Raw genomic sequence first — 11419 nt, 5'->3', positions numbered from 1 at the left:
AATCCCTGGCTTAGGAGGTCAGTGCTTTATCCATTAGGCCACTGGGGCACTGTGTTCTCAGTATGACCTATACGAACTGATAGAAGAGGTAAAAAAATATATAATTGCAGGCACTGACAAATGCACATGAAATTACGAATTTTTTTATTTTTGTTCGTACTCCATTGCTAAAAAAAAATAGGTAGCAGAGGATGGTTTCGATTCATCGACCTCTGGGTTATGGGCCCAGCACGCTTCCTCTTCGCCACTCTGCTTCCAACCAGCCCAGATGGGACTTGAACCCACAATCCCTGGCTTAGGAGGCCAGTGCCTTATCCATTAGGCCACTGGGGCACTGTGTTCTAAGTATGACCTATACGAACTGGTAGAAGAGGTAAAAAAATATATAATGGCAGGCACTGACAAATGCCCATGAAATTACAATTTTTTTATTTTTGTTCGTACTCCATTGCTAAAAAAACAGGTTAGCAGATGATGGTTTCGATCCATCGACCTCTGGGTTATGGGCCCAGCACGCTTCCGCTGCGCCACTCTGCTTCCAACCACCCAAGATTGGACCCACAAACCCTGACTTAGGAGTACAGTATCTTATCCATTAGGCAACTGGGGCACTGTGTTCTCAGTGTGACCTATACGAACTGATAGAAGAGGTAAAAAAATATATAATGGCAGGCACTGACAAATGCCCATGAAATTACGAATTTTTTATTTTTGTTCGTACTCCATTGCTAAAAAAACAGGTTAACAGACTATGGTTTCGATCCATCGACCTCTGGGTTATGGGCCCAGCACGCTTCCGCTGCGCCACTCTGCTTCCAACCACCCAAGATTGGACCCACAAACCCTGACTTAGGAGTACAGTATCTTATCCATTAGGCAACTGGGGCACTGTGTTCTCAGTGTGACCTATACGAACTGATAGAAGAGGTAAAAAAATATATAATGGCAGGCACTGACAAATGCCCATGAAATTACGAATTTTTTATTTTTGTTCGTACTCCATTGCTAAAAAAACAGGTTAGCAGATGATGGTTTCGATCCATCGACCTCTGGGTTATGGGCCAAGCACGCTTCCGCTGCGCCACTCTGCTTCCAACCACCCAAGATTGGACCCACAAACCCTGACTTAGGAGTACAGTATCTTATCCATTAGGCCACTGGGGCACTGTGTTATCAGTATGACCTATATGAACTGATAGAAGAGGTAAAAACATATATAATGGCAGGCACTGACAAATGCCCATGAAATTACGAATTTTTTATTTTTGTTCGTACTCCATTGCTAAAAAAACAGGTTAGCAGAGGTTGGTTTCGATCCATCGACCTCTGGGTTATTGGCCCAGCAAGCTTCCGCTGCGCCACTCTGCTTTCAACCATCCCAGATGGGACTTGAACCCACAATCCCTGGCTTAGGAGGCCAGTGTCTTATCCTTTAGGCCACTGGGGCACTGTGTTCTCAGTATGACCTATACGAACTGATAGAAGAGGTAAAAAAATATATAATGGCAGGCACTGACAAATGCCCATGAAATTACGAATTTTTTATTTTTGTTCGTACTCCATTGCTAAAAAAACAGGTTAGCAGATGATGGTTTCGATCCATCGACCTCTGGGTTATGGGCCCAGCACGCTTCCGCTGCGCCACTCTGCTTCCAACCACCCAAGATTGGACCCACAAACCCTGACTTAGGAGTACAGTATCTTATCCATTAGGCCACTGGGGCACTGTGTTATCAGTATGACCTATATGAACTGATAGAAGAGGTAAAAACATATATAATGGCAGGCACTGACAAATGCCCATGAAATTACGAATTTTTTATTTTTGTTCGTACTCCATTGCTAAAAAAACAGGTTAGCAGAGGATGGTTTCGATCCATCGACCTCTGGGTTATGGGCCCAGCACGCTTCCGCTGCGCCACTCTGCTTCCAACCACCCAAGATTGGACCCACAAACCCTGACTTAGGAGTACAGTAGCTTATCCATTAGGCAACTGGGGCACTGTGTTCTCAGTGTGACCTATACGAACTGATAGAAGAGGTAAAAAAATATATAATGGCAGGCACTGACAAATGCCCATGAAATTACGAATTTTTTATTTTTGTTCGTACTCCATTGCTAAAAAAACAGGTTAGCAGATGATGGTTTCGATCCATCGACCTCTGGGTTATGGGCCAAGCACGCTTCCGCTGCGCCACTCTGCTTCCAACCACCCAAGCTTGGACCCACAAACCCTGACTTAGGAGTACAGTATCTTATCCATTAGGCCACTGGGGCACTGTGTTATCAGTATGACCTATATGAACTGATAGAAGAGGTAAAAACATATATAATGGCAGGCACTGACAAATGCCCATGAAATTACGATTTTTTTTAATTTTTGTTCGTACTCCATTGCTAAAAAAACAGGTTAGCAGATGATGGTTTCGATCCATCGACCTCTGGGTTATGGGCCAAGCACGCTTCCGCTGCGCCACTCTGCTTCCAACCACCCAAGCTTGGACCCACAAACCCTGACTTAGGAGTACAGTATCTTATCCATTAGGCCACTGGGGCACTGTGTTATCAGTATGACCTATATGAACTGATAGAAGAGGTAAAAACATATATAATGGCAGGCACTGACAAATGCCCATGAAATTACGATTTTTTTTAATTTTTGTTCGTACTCCATTGCTAAAAAAAAGGTTAGCAGATGATGGTTTCGATCCATCGACCTCTGGGTTATGGGCCAAGCACGCTTCCGCTGCGCCACTCTGCTTCCAACCACCCAAGATTGAACCCACAATCCCTGGCTTAGGAGTACAGTATCTTATCCATTAGGCCACTGGGGCACTGTGTTCTCAGTGTGACCTATACGAACTGATAGAAGAGGTAAAAAAATATATAATGGCAGGCACTGACAAATGCCCATGAAATTACGAATGTTTTATTTTTGTTCATACTCCATTGCTAAAAAAACATGTTAGCAGAGGATGGTTTCGATCCATCGACCTCTGGGTTATGGGCCCAGCACGCTTCCGCTGCGCCACTCTGCTTCCAACCACCCCAGATGGGACTTGAACCCACAAACCCTGGCTTAGGAGGCCAGTGCCTTATCGAGTAGGCCACTGGGGCACTGTGTTCTCAGTATGACCTATACGAACTGATAGAAGAGGTAAAAAAATATGTAATGGCAGGCACTGACAAATGCCCATGAAATTACGATTTTTTTTATTTTTGTTCGTACTCCATTGCTAAAAAAAACAGGTTAGCAGAGGATGGTTTCGATCCATCGACCTCTGGGTTATGGGCCCAGCACGCTTCCGCTGCGCCACTCTGCTTCCAACCACCCCAGATGGGACTTGAACCCACAATCCCTCGCTTAGGAGGCCAGTGCCTTATCCATTAGGCCACTGGGGCACTGTGTTCTCAGTATGACCTATACGAACTGATAGAAGAGGTAAAAAAATATATAATTGCAGGCACTGACAAATGCACATGAAATTACGATTTTTTTTATTTTTGTTCGTACTCCATTGCTAAAAAAAACAGGTTAGCAGACAATGATTTCGATCCATCGACCTCTGGGTTATGGGCCCAGCACGCTTCCTCTTCGCCACTCTGCTTCCAACCAGCCCAGATGGGACTTGAACCCACAATCCCTGGCTTAGGAGGCCAGTGCCTTATCCATTAGGCCACTGGGGCACTGTGTTCTCAGTATGACCTATACGAACTGATAGAAGAGGTAAAAAAATATATAATGGCAGGCACTGACAAATGCCCATGAAATTACGAATTTTTTATTTTTGTTCGTACTCCATTGCTAAAAAAACAGGTTAGCAGATGATGGTTTCGATCCATCGACCTCTGGGTTATGGGCCCAGCACGCTTCCGCTGCGCCACTCTGCTTCCAACCACCAAAGATTGGACCCACAAACCCTGACTTAGGAGTACAGTATCTTATCCATTAGGCCACTGGGGCACTGTGTTATCAGTATGACCTATACGAACTGATAGAAGAGGTAAAAACATATATAATGGCAGGCACTGACAAATGCCCATGAAATTACGAATTTTTTATTTTTGTTCGTACTCCATTGCTAAAAAAACAGGTTAGCAGACTATGGTTTCGATCCATCGACCTCTGGGTTATGGGCCCAGCACGCTTCCGCTGCGCCACTCTGCTTCCAACCACCCAAGATTGGACCCACAAACCCTGACTTAGGAGTACAGTATCTTATCCATTAGGCAACTGGGGCACTGTGTTCTCAGTGTGACCTATACGAACTGATAGAAGAGGTAAAAAAATATATAATGGCAGGCAAAGACAAATGCCCATGAAATTACGAATTTTTTATTTTTGTTCGTACTCCATTGCTAAAAAAACAGGTTAGCAGATGATGGTTTCGATCCATCGACCTCTGGGTAATGGGCCAAGCACGCTTCCGCTGCGCCACTCTGCTTCCAACCACCCAAGATTGGACCCACAAACCCTGACTTAGGAGTACAGTATCTTATCCATTAGGCCACTGGGGCACTGTGTTATCAGTATGACCTATATGAACTGATAGAAGAGGTAAAAACATATATAATAGCAGGCACTGACAAATGCCCATGAAATTACGAATTTTTTATTTTTGTTCGTACTCCATTGCTAAAAAAAGAGGTTAGCAGAGGATGGTTTCGATCCATCGACCTCTGGGTTGTGGGCCCAGCACGCTTCGCCTGCGCCACTCTGCTTCCAACCACCCAAGATTGGACCCACAAACCCTGACTTAGGAGTACAGTATCTTATCCATTAGGCAACTGGGGCACTTTGTTCTCAGTGTGACCTATACGAACTGATAGAAGAGGTAAAAAAATATATAATGGCAGACACTGACAAATGCCCATGAAAATACGAATTTTTTATTTTTCTTCGTACTCCATTGCTAAAAAAACAGGTTAGCAGATGATGGTTTCGATCCATCGACCTCTGGGTTATGGGCCCAGCACGCTTCCGCTGCGCCACTCTGCTTCCAACCACCCAAGATTGGACCCACAAACCATGACTTAGGAGTACAGTATCTTATCCATTAGGCCACTGGGGCACTGTGTTATCAGTATGACCTATATGAACTGATAGAAGAGGTAAAAACATATATAATGGCAGGCACTGACAAATGCCCATGAAATTACGATTTTTTTTTATTTTTGTTCGTACTCCATTGCTAAAAAAACAGGTTAGCAGAGGATGGTTTCGATCCATCGACCTCTGGGTTATGGGCCCAGCACGCTTCCGCTGCGCCACTCTGCTTCCAACCACCCAAGATTGGACCCACAAACCCTGACTTAGGAGTACAGTATCTTATCCATTAGGCAACTGGGGCACTGTGTTCTCAGTGTGACCTATACGAACTGATAGAAGAGGTAAAAAAATATATAATGGCAGGCACTGACAAATGCCCATGAAATTACGAATTTTTTATTTTTGTTCGTACTCCATTGCTAAAAAAACAGGTTAGCAGATGATGGTTTCGATCCATCGACCTCTGGGTTATGGGCCAAGCACGCTTCCGCTGCGCCACTCTGCTTCCAACCACCCAAGCTTGGACCCACAAACCCTGACTTAGGAGTACAGTATCTTATCCATTAGGCCACTGGGGCACTGTGTTATCAGTATGACCTATATGAACTGATAGAAGAGGTAAAAACATATATAATGGCAGGCACTGACAAATGCCCATGAAATTACGATTTTTTTTAATTTTTGTTCGTACTCCATTGCTAAAAAAACAGGTTAGCAGATGATGGTTTCGATCCATCGACCTCTGGGTTATGGGCCAAGCACGCTTCCGCTGCGCCACTCTGCTTCCAACCACCCAAGCTTGGACCCACAAACCCTGACTTAGGAGTACAGTATCTTATCCATTAGGCCACTGGGGCACTGTGTTATCAGTATGACCTATATGAACTGATAGAAGAGGTAAAAACATATATAATGGCAGGCACTGACAAATGCCCATGAAATTACGATTTTTTTTAATTTTTGTTCGTACTCCATTGCTAAAAAAAAGGTTAGCAGATGATGGTTTCGATCCATCGACCTCTGGGTTATGGGCCAAGCACGCTTCCGCTGCGCCACTCTGCTTCCAACCACCCAAGATTGAACCCACAATCCCTGGCTTAGGAGTACAGTATCTTATCCATTAGGCCACTGGGGCACTGTGTTCTCAGTGTGACCTATACGAACTGATAGAAGAGGTAAAAAAATATATAATGGCAGGCACTGACAAATGCCCATGAAATTACGAATGTTTTATTTTTGTTCATACTCCATTGCTAAAAAAACATGTTAGCAGAGGATGGTTTCGATCCATCGACCTCTGGGTTATGGGCCCAGCACGCTTCCGCTGCGCCACTCTGCTTCCAACCACCCCAGATGGGACTTGAACCCACAAACCCTGGCTTAGGAGGCCAGTGCCTTATCGAGTAGGCCACTGGGGCACTGTGTTCTCAGTATGACCTATACGAACTGATAGAAGAGGTAAAAAAATATGTAATGGCAGGCACTGACAAATGCCCATGAAATTACGATTTTTTTTATTTTTGTTCGTACTCCATTGCTAAAAAAAACAGGTTAGCAGAGGATGGTTTCGATCCATCGACCTCTGGGTTATGGGCCCAGCACGCTTCCGCTGCGCCACTCTGCTTCCAACCACCCCAGATGGGACTTGAACCCACAATCCCTCGCTTAGGAGGCCAGTGCCTTATCCATTAGGCCACTGGGGCACTGTGTTCTCAGTATGACCTATACGAACTGATAGAAGAGGTAAAAAAATATATAATTGCAGGCACTGACAAATGCACATGAAATTACGATTTTTTTTATTTTTGTTCGTACTCCATTGCTAAAAAAAACAGGTTAGCAGACAATGATTTCGATCCATCGACCTCTGGGTTATGGGCCCAGCACGCTTCCTCTTCGCCACTCTGCTTCCAACCAGCCCAGATGGGACTTGAACCCACAATCCCTGGCTTAGGAGGCCAGTGCCTTATCCATTAGGCCACTGGGGCACTGTGTTCTCAGTATGACCTATACGAACTGATAGAAGAGGTAAAAAAATATATAATGGCAGGCACTGACAAATGCCCATGAAATTACGAATTTTTTATTTTTGTTCGTACTCCATTGCTAAAAAAACAGGTTAGCAGATGATGGTTTCGATCCAACGACCTCTGGGTTATGGGCCCAGCACGCTTCCGCTGCGCCACTCTGCTTCCAACCACCAAAGATTGGACCCACAAACCCTGACTTAGGAGTACAGTATCTTATCCATTAGGCCACTGGGGCACTGTGTTATCAGTATGACCTATACGAACTGATAGAAGAGGTAAAAACATATATAATGGCAGGCACTGACAAATGCCCATGAAATTACGAATTTTTTATTTTTGTTCGTACTCCATTGCTAAAAAAACAGGTTAGCAGACTATGGTTTCGATCCATCGACCTCTGGGTTATGGGCCCAGCACGCTTCCGCTGCGCCACTCTGCTTCCAACCACCCAAGATTGGACCCACAAACCCTGACTTAGGAGTACAGTATCTTATCCATTAGGCAACTGGGGCACTGTGTTCTCAGTGTGACCTATACGAACTGATAGAAGAGGTAAAAAAATATATAATGGCAGGCAAAGACAAATGCCCATGAAATTACGAATTTTTTATTTTTGTTCGTACTCCATTGCTAAAAAAACAGGTTAGCAGATGATGGTTTCGATCCATCGACCTCTGGGTAATGGGCCAAGCACGCTTCCGCTGCGCCACTCTGCTTCCAACCACCCAAGATTGGACCCACAAACCCTGACTTAGGAGTACAGTATCTTATCCATTAGGCCACTGGGGCACTGTGTTATCAGTATGACCTATATGAACTGATAGAAGAGGTAAAAACATATATAATAGCAGGCACTGACAAATGCCCATGAAATTACGAATTTTTTATTTTTGTTCGTACTCCATTGCTAAAAAAAGAGGTTAGCAGAGGATGGTTTCGATCCATCGACCTCTGGGTTGTGGGCCCAGCACGCTTCGCCTGCGCCACTCTGCTTCCAACCACCCAAGATTGGACCCACAAACCCTGACTTAGGAGTACAGTATCTTATCCATTAGGCAACTGGGGCACTTTGTTCTCAGTGTGACCTATACGAACTGATAGAAGAGGTAAAAACATATATAATGGCAGGCACTGACAAATGCCCATGAAATTACGAATTTTTTATTTTTGTTCGTACTCCATTGCTAAAAAAACAGGTTAGCAGACTATGGTTTCGATCCATCGACCTCTGGGTTATGGGCCCAGCACGCTTCCGCTGCGCCACTCTGCTTCCAACCACCCAAGATTGGACCCACAAACCCTGACTTAGGAGTACAGTATCTTATCCATTAGGCAACTGGGGCACTGTGTTCTCAGTGTGACCTATACGAACTGATAGAAGAGGTAAAAAAATATATAATGGCAGGCAAAGACAAATGCCCATGAAATTACGAATTTTTTATTTTTGTTCGTACTCCATTGCTAAAAAAACAGGTTAGCAGATGATGGTTTCGATCCATCGACCTCTGGGTTATGGGCCAAGCACGCTTCCGCTGCGCCACTCTGCTTCCAACCACCCAAGATTGGACCCACAAACCCTGACTTAGGAGTACAGTATCTTATCCATTAGGCCACTGGGGCACTGTGTTATCAGTATGACCTATATGAACTGATAGAAGAGGTAAAAACATATATAATAGCAGGCACTGACAAATGCCCATGAAATTACGAATTTTTTATTTTTGTTCGTACTCCATTGCTAAAAAAAGAGGTTAGCAGAGGATGGTTTCGATCCATCGACCTCTGGGTTGTGGGCCCAGCACGCTTCCGCTGCGCCACTCTGCTTCCAACCACCCAAGATTGGACCCACAAACCCTGACTTAGGAGTACAGTATCTTATCCATTAGGCAACTGGGGCACTTTGTTCTCAGTGTGACCTATACGAACTGATAGAAGAGGTAAAAAAATATATAATGGCAGACACTGACAAATGCCCATGAAATTACTAATTTTTTATTTTTGTTCATACTCCATTGCTAAAAAAATATGTTAGCAGAGGATGGTTTCGATCCATCGACCTCTGGGTTATGGGCCCAGCACGCTTCCGCTGCGCCACTCTGCTTCCAACCACCCCAGATGGGACTTGAACCCACAATCCCTGGCTTAGGAGGCCAGTGCCTTATCCATTAGGCCACTGGGGCACTGTGTTCTCAGTATGACCTATACGAACTGATAGAAGAGGTAAAAAAATATATAATGGCAGGCACTGACAAATGCCCATGAAATTACGATTTTTTTTTTTTTTGTTCGTACTCCATTGCTAAAAAAAACAGGTTAGCAGAGGATGGTTTCGATCCATCGACCTCTGGGTTATGGGCCCAGCACGCTTCCGCTGCGCCACTCTTCTTCCAACCACCCAAGATTGAACCCACAATCCCTGGCTTAGGAGTACAGTATCTTATCCATTAGGCCACTGGGGCACTGTGTTCTCAGTGTGACCTATACGAACTGATAGAAGAGGTAAAAAAATATATAATGGCAGGCACTGACAAATGCCCATGAAATTACGAATTTTTTATTTTTGTTCGTACTCCATTGCTAAAAAAACAGGTTAGCAGATGATGGTTTCGATCCATCGACCTCTGGGTTATGGGCCAAGCACGCTTCCGCTGCGCCACTCTGCTTCCAACCACCCAAGCTTGGACCCACAAACCCTGACTTAGGAGTACAGTATCTTATCCATTAGGCCACTGGGGCACTGTGTTATCAGTATGACCTATATGAACTGATAGAAGAGGTAAAAACATATATAATGTCAGGCACTGACAAATGCCCATGAAATTACGATTTTTTTTAATTTTTGTTCGTACTCCATTGCTAAAAAAAAGGTTAGCAGATGATGGTTTCGATCCATCGACCTCTGGGTTATGGGCCAAGCACGCTTCCGCTGCGCCACTCTGCTTCCAACCACCCAAGATTGAACCCACAATCCCTGGCTTAGGAGTACAGTATCTTATCCATTAGGCCACTGGGGCACTGTGTTCTCAGTGTGACCTATACGAACTGATAGAAGAGGTAAAAAAATATATAATGGCAGGCACTGACAAATGCCCATGAAATTACGAATGTTTTATTTTTGTTCATACTCCATTGCTAAAAAAACATGTTAGCAGAGGATGGTTTCGATCCATCGACCTCTGGGTTATGGGCCCAGCACGCTTCCTCTTCGCCACTCTGCTTCCAATCAGCCCAGATGGGACTTGAACCCACAATGCCTGGCTTAGGAGGCCAGTGCCTTATCCATTAGGCCACTGGGGCACTGTGTTCTCAGTATGACCTATACGAACTGATAGAAGAGGTAAAAAAATATATAATGGCAGGCACTGACAAATGCCCATGAAATTACGAATTTTTTATTTTTGTTCGTACTCCATTGCTAAAAAAACAGGTTAGCAGATGATGGTTTCGATCCATCGACCTCTGGGTTATGGGCCCAGCACGCTTCCGCTGCGCCACTCTGCTTCCAACCACCCAAGATTGGACCCACAAACCCTGACTTAGGAGTACAGTATCTTATCCATTAGGCAACTGGGGCACTGTGTTCTCAGTGTGACCTATACGAACTGATAGAAGAGGTAAAAAAATATATAATGGCAGGCACTGACAAGTGCCCATGAAATTACGAATTTTATATTTTTGTTCGTACTCCATTGCTAAAAAAACAGGTTAGCAGATGATGGTTTCGATCCATCGACCTCTGGGTTATGGGCCAAGCACGCTTCCGCTGCGCCACTCTGCTTCCAACCACCCAAGATTGGACCCACAAACCTTGACTTAGGAGTAAAGTATCTTATCCATTAGGCCACTGGGGCACTGTGTTATCAGTATGACCTATATGAACTGATAGAAGAGGTAAAAACATATATAATAGCAGGCACTGACAAATGCCCATGAAATTACGAATTTTTTATTTTTGTTCGTACTCCATTGCTAAAAAAAGAGGTTAGCAGAGGATGGTTTCGATCCATCGACCTCTGGGTTATGGGCCCAGCACGCTTCCGCTGCGCCACTCTGCTTCCAACCACCCAAGATTGGACCCACAAACCCTGACTTAGGAGTACAGTATCTTATCCATTAGGCAACTGGGGCACTTTGTTCTCAGTGTGACCTATACGAACTGATAGAAGAGGTAAAAAAATATATAATGGCAGACACTGACAAATGCCCATGTAATTACGAATTTTTTATTTTTGTTCTTACTCCATTGCTAAAAAAATATGTTAGCAGAGGATGGTTTCGATCCATCGACCTCTGGGTTATGGGCCCAGCACGCTTCCGCTGCGCCACTCTGCTTCCAAC

The 11419-nt window shown here is 44.4% G+C and overlaps 4 non-coding genes across 4 annotated transcripts; all 4 read right to left on the bottom strand.

Moving 5' to 3' along the window:
• Positions 1 to 3330: 3330 nt before the first annotated feature.
• trnar-ccu (transfer RNA arginine (anticodon CCU)) lies at positions 3331 to 3403 on the bottom strand. The gene has a single exon. It is a non-coding gene; the product is annotated as a tRNA-Arg (tRNA).
• Positions 3404 to 6681: 3278 nt separating this feature from the next.
• trnar-ccu (transfer RNA arginine (anticodon CCU)) lies at positions 6682 to 6754 on the bottom strand. Its single transcript has one exon. It is a non-coding gene; the product is annotated as a tRNA-Arg (tRNA).
• A 2079-nt stretch (positions 6755 to 8833) lies between these two features.
• On the bottom strand, positions 8834 to 8905 carry trnav-cac (transfer RNA valine (anticodon CAC)). Its single transcript has one exon. It is a non-coding gene; the product is annotated as a tRNA-Val (tRNA).
• A 283-nt stretch (positions 8906 to 9188) lies between these two features.
• trnar-ccu (transfer RNA arginine (anticodon CCU)) lies at positions 9189 to 9261 on the bottom strand. Its single transcript has one exon. It is a non-coding gene; the product is annotated as a tRNA-Arg (tRNA).
• Positions 9262 to 11419: the final 2158 nt, after the last annotated feature.

This window comes from Salvelinus fontinalis, unplaced genomic scaffold (genome assembly GCF_029448725.1).
Source record: "Salvelinus fontinalis isolate EN_2023a unplaced genomic scaffold, ASM2944872v1 scaffold_1370, whole genome shotgun sequence".
Lineage (NCBI taxonomy): Eukaryota > Metazoa > Chordata > Actinopteri > Salmoniformes > Salmonidae > Salvelinus > Salvelinus fontinalis.
Note: the sequence above shows the minus strand (reverse complement) of the source record. Positions and strands in the feature narration are given on the sequence as shown.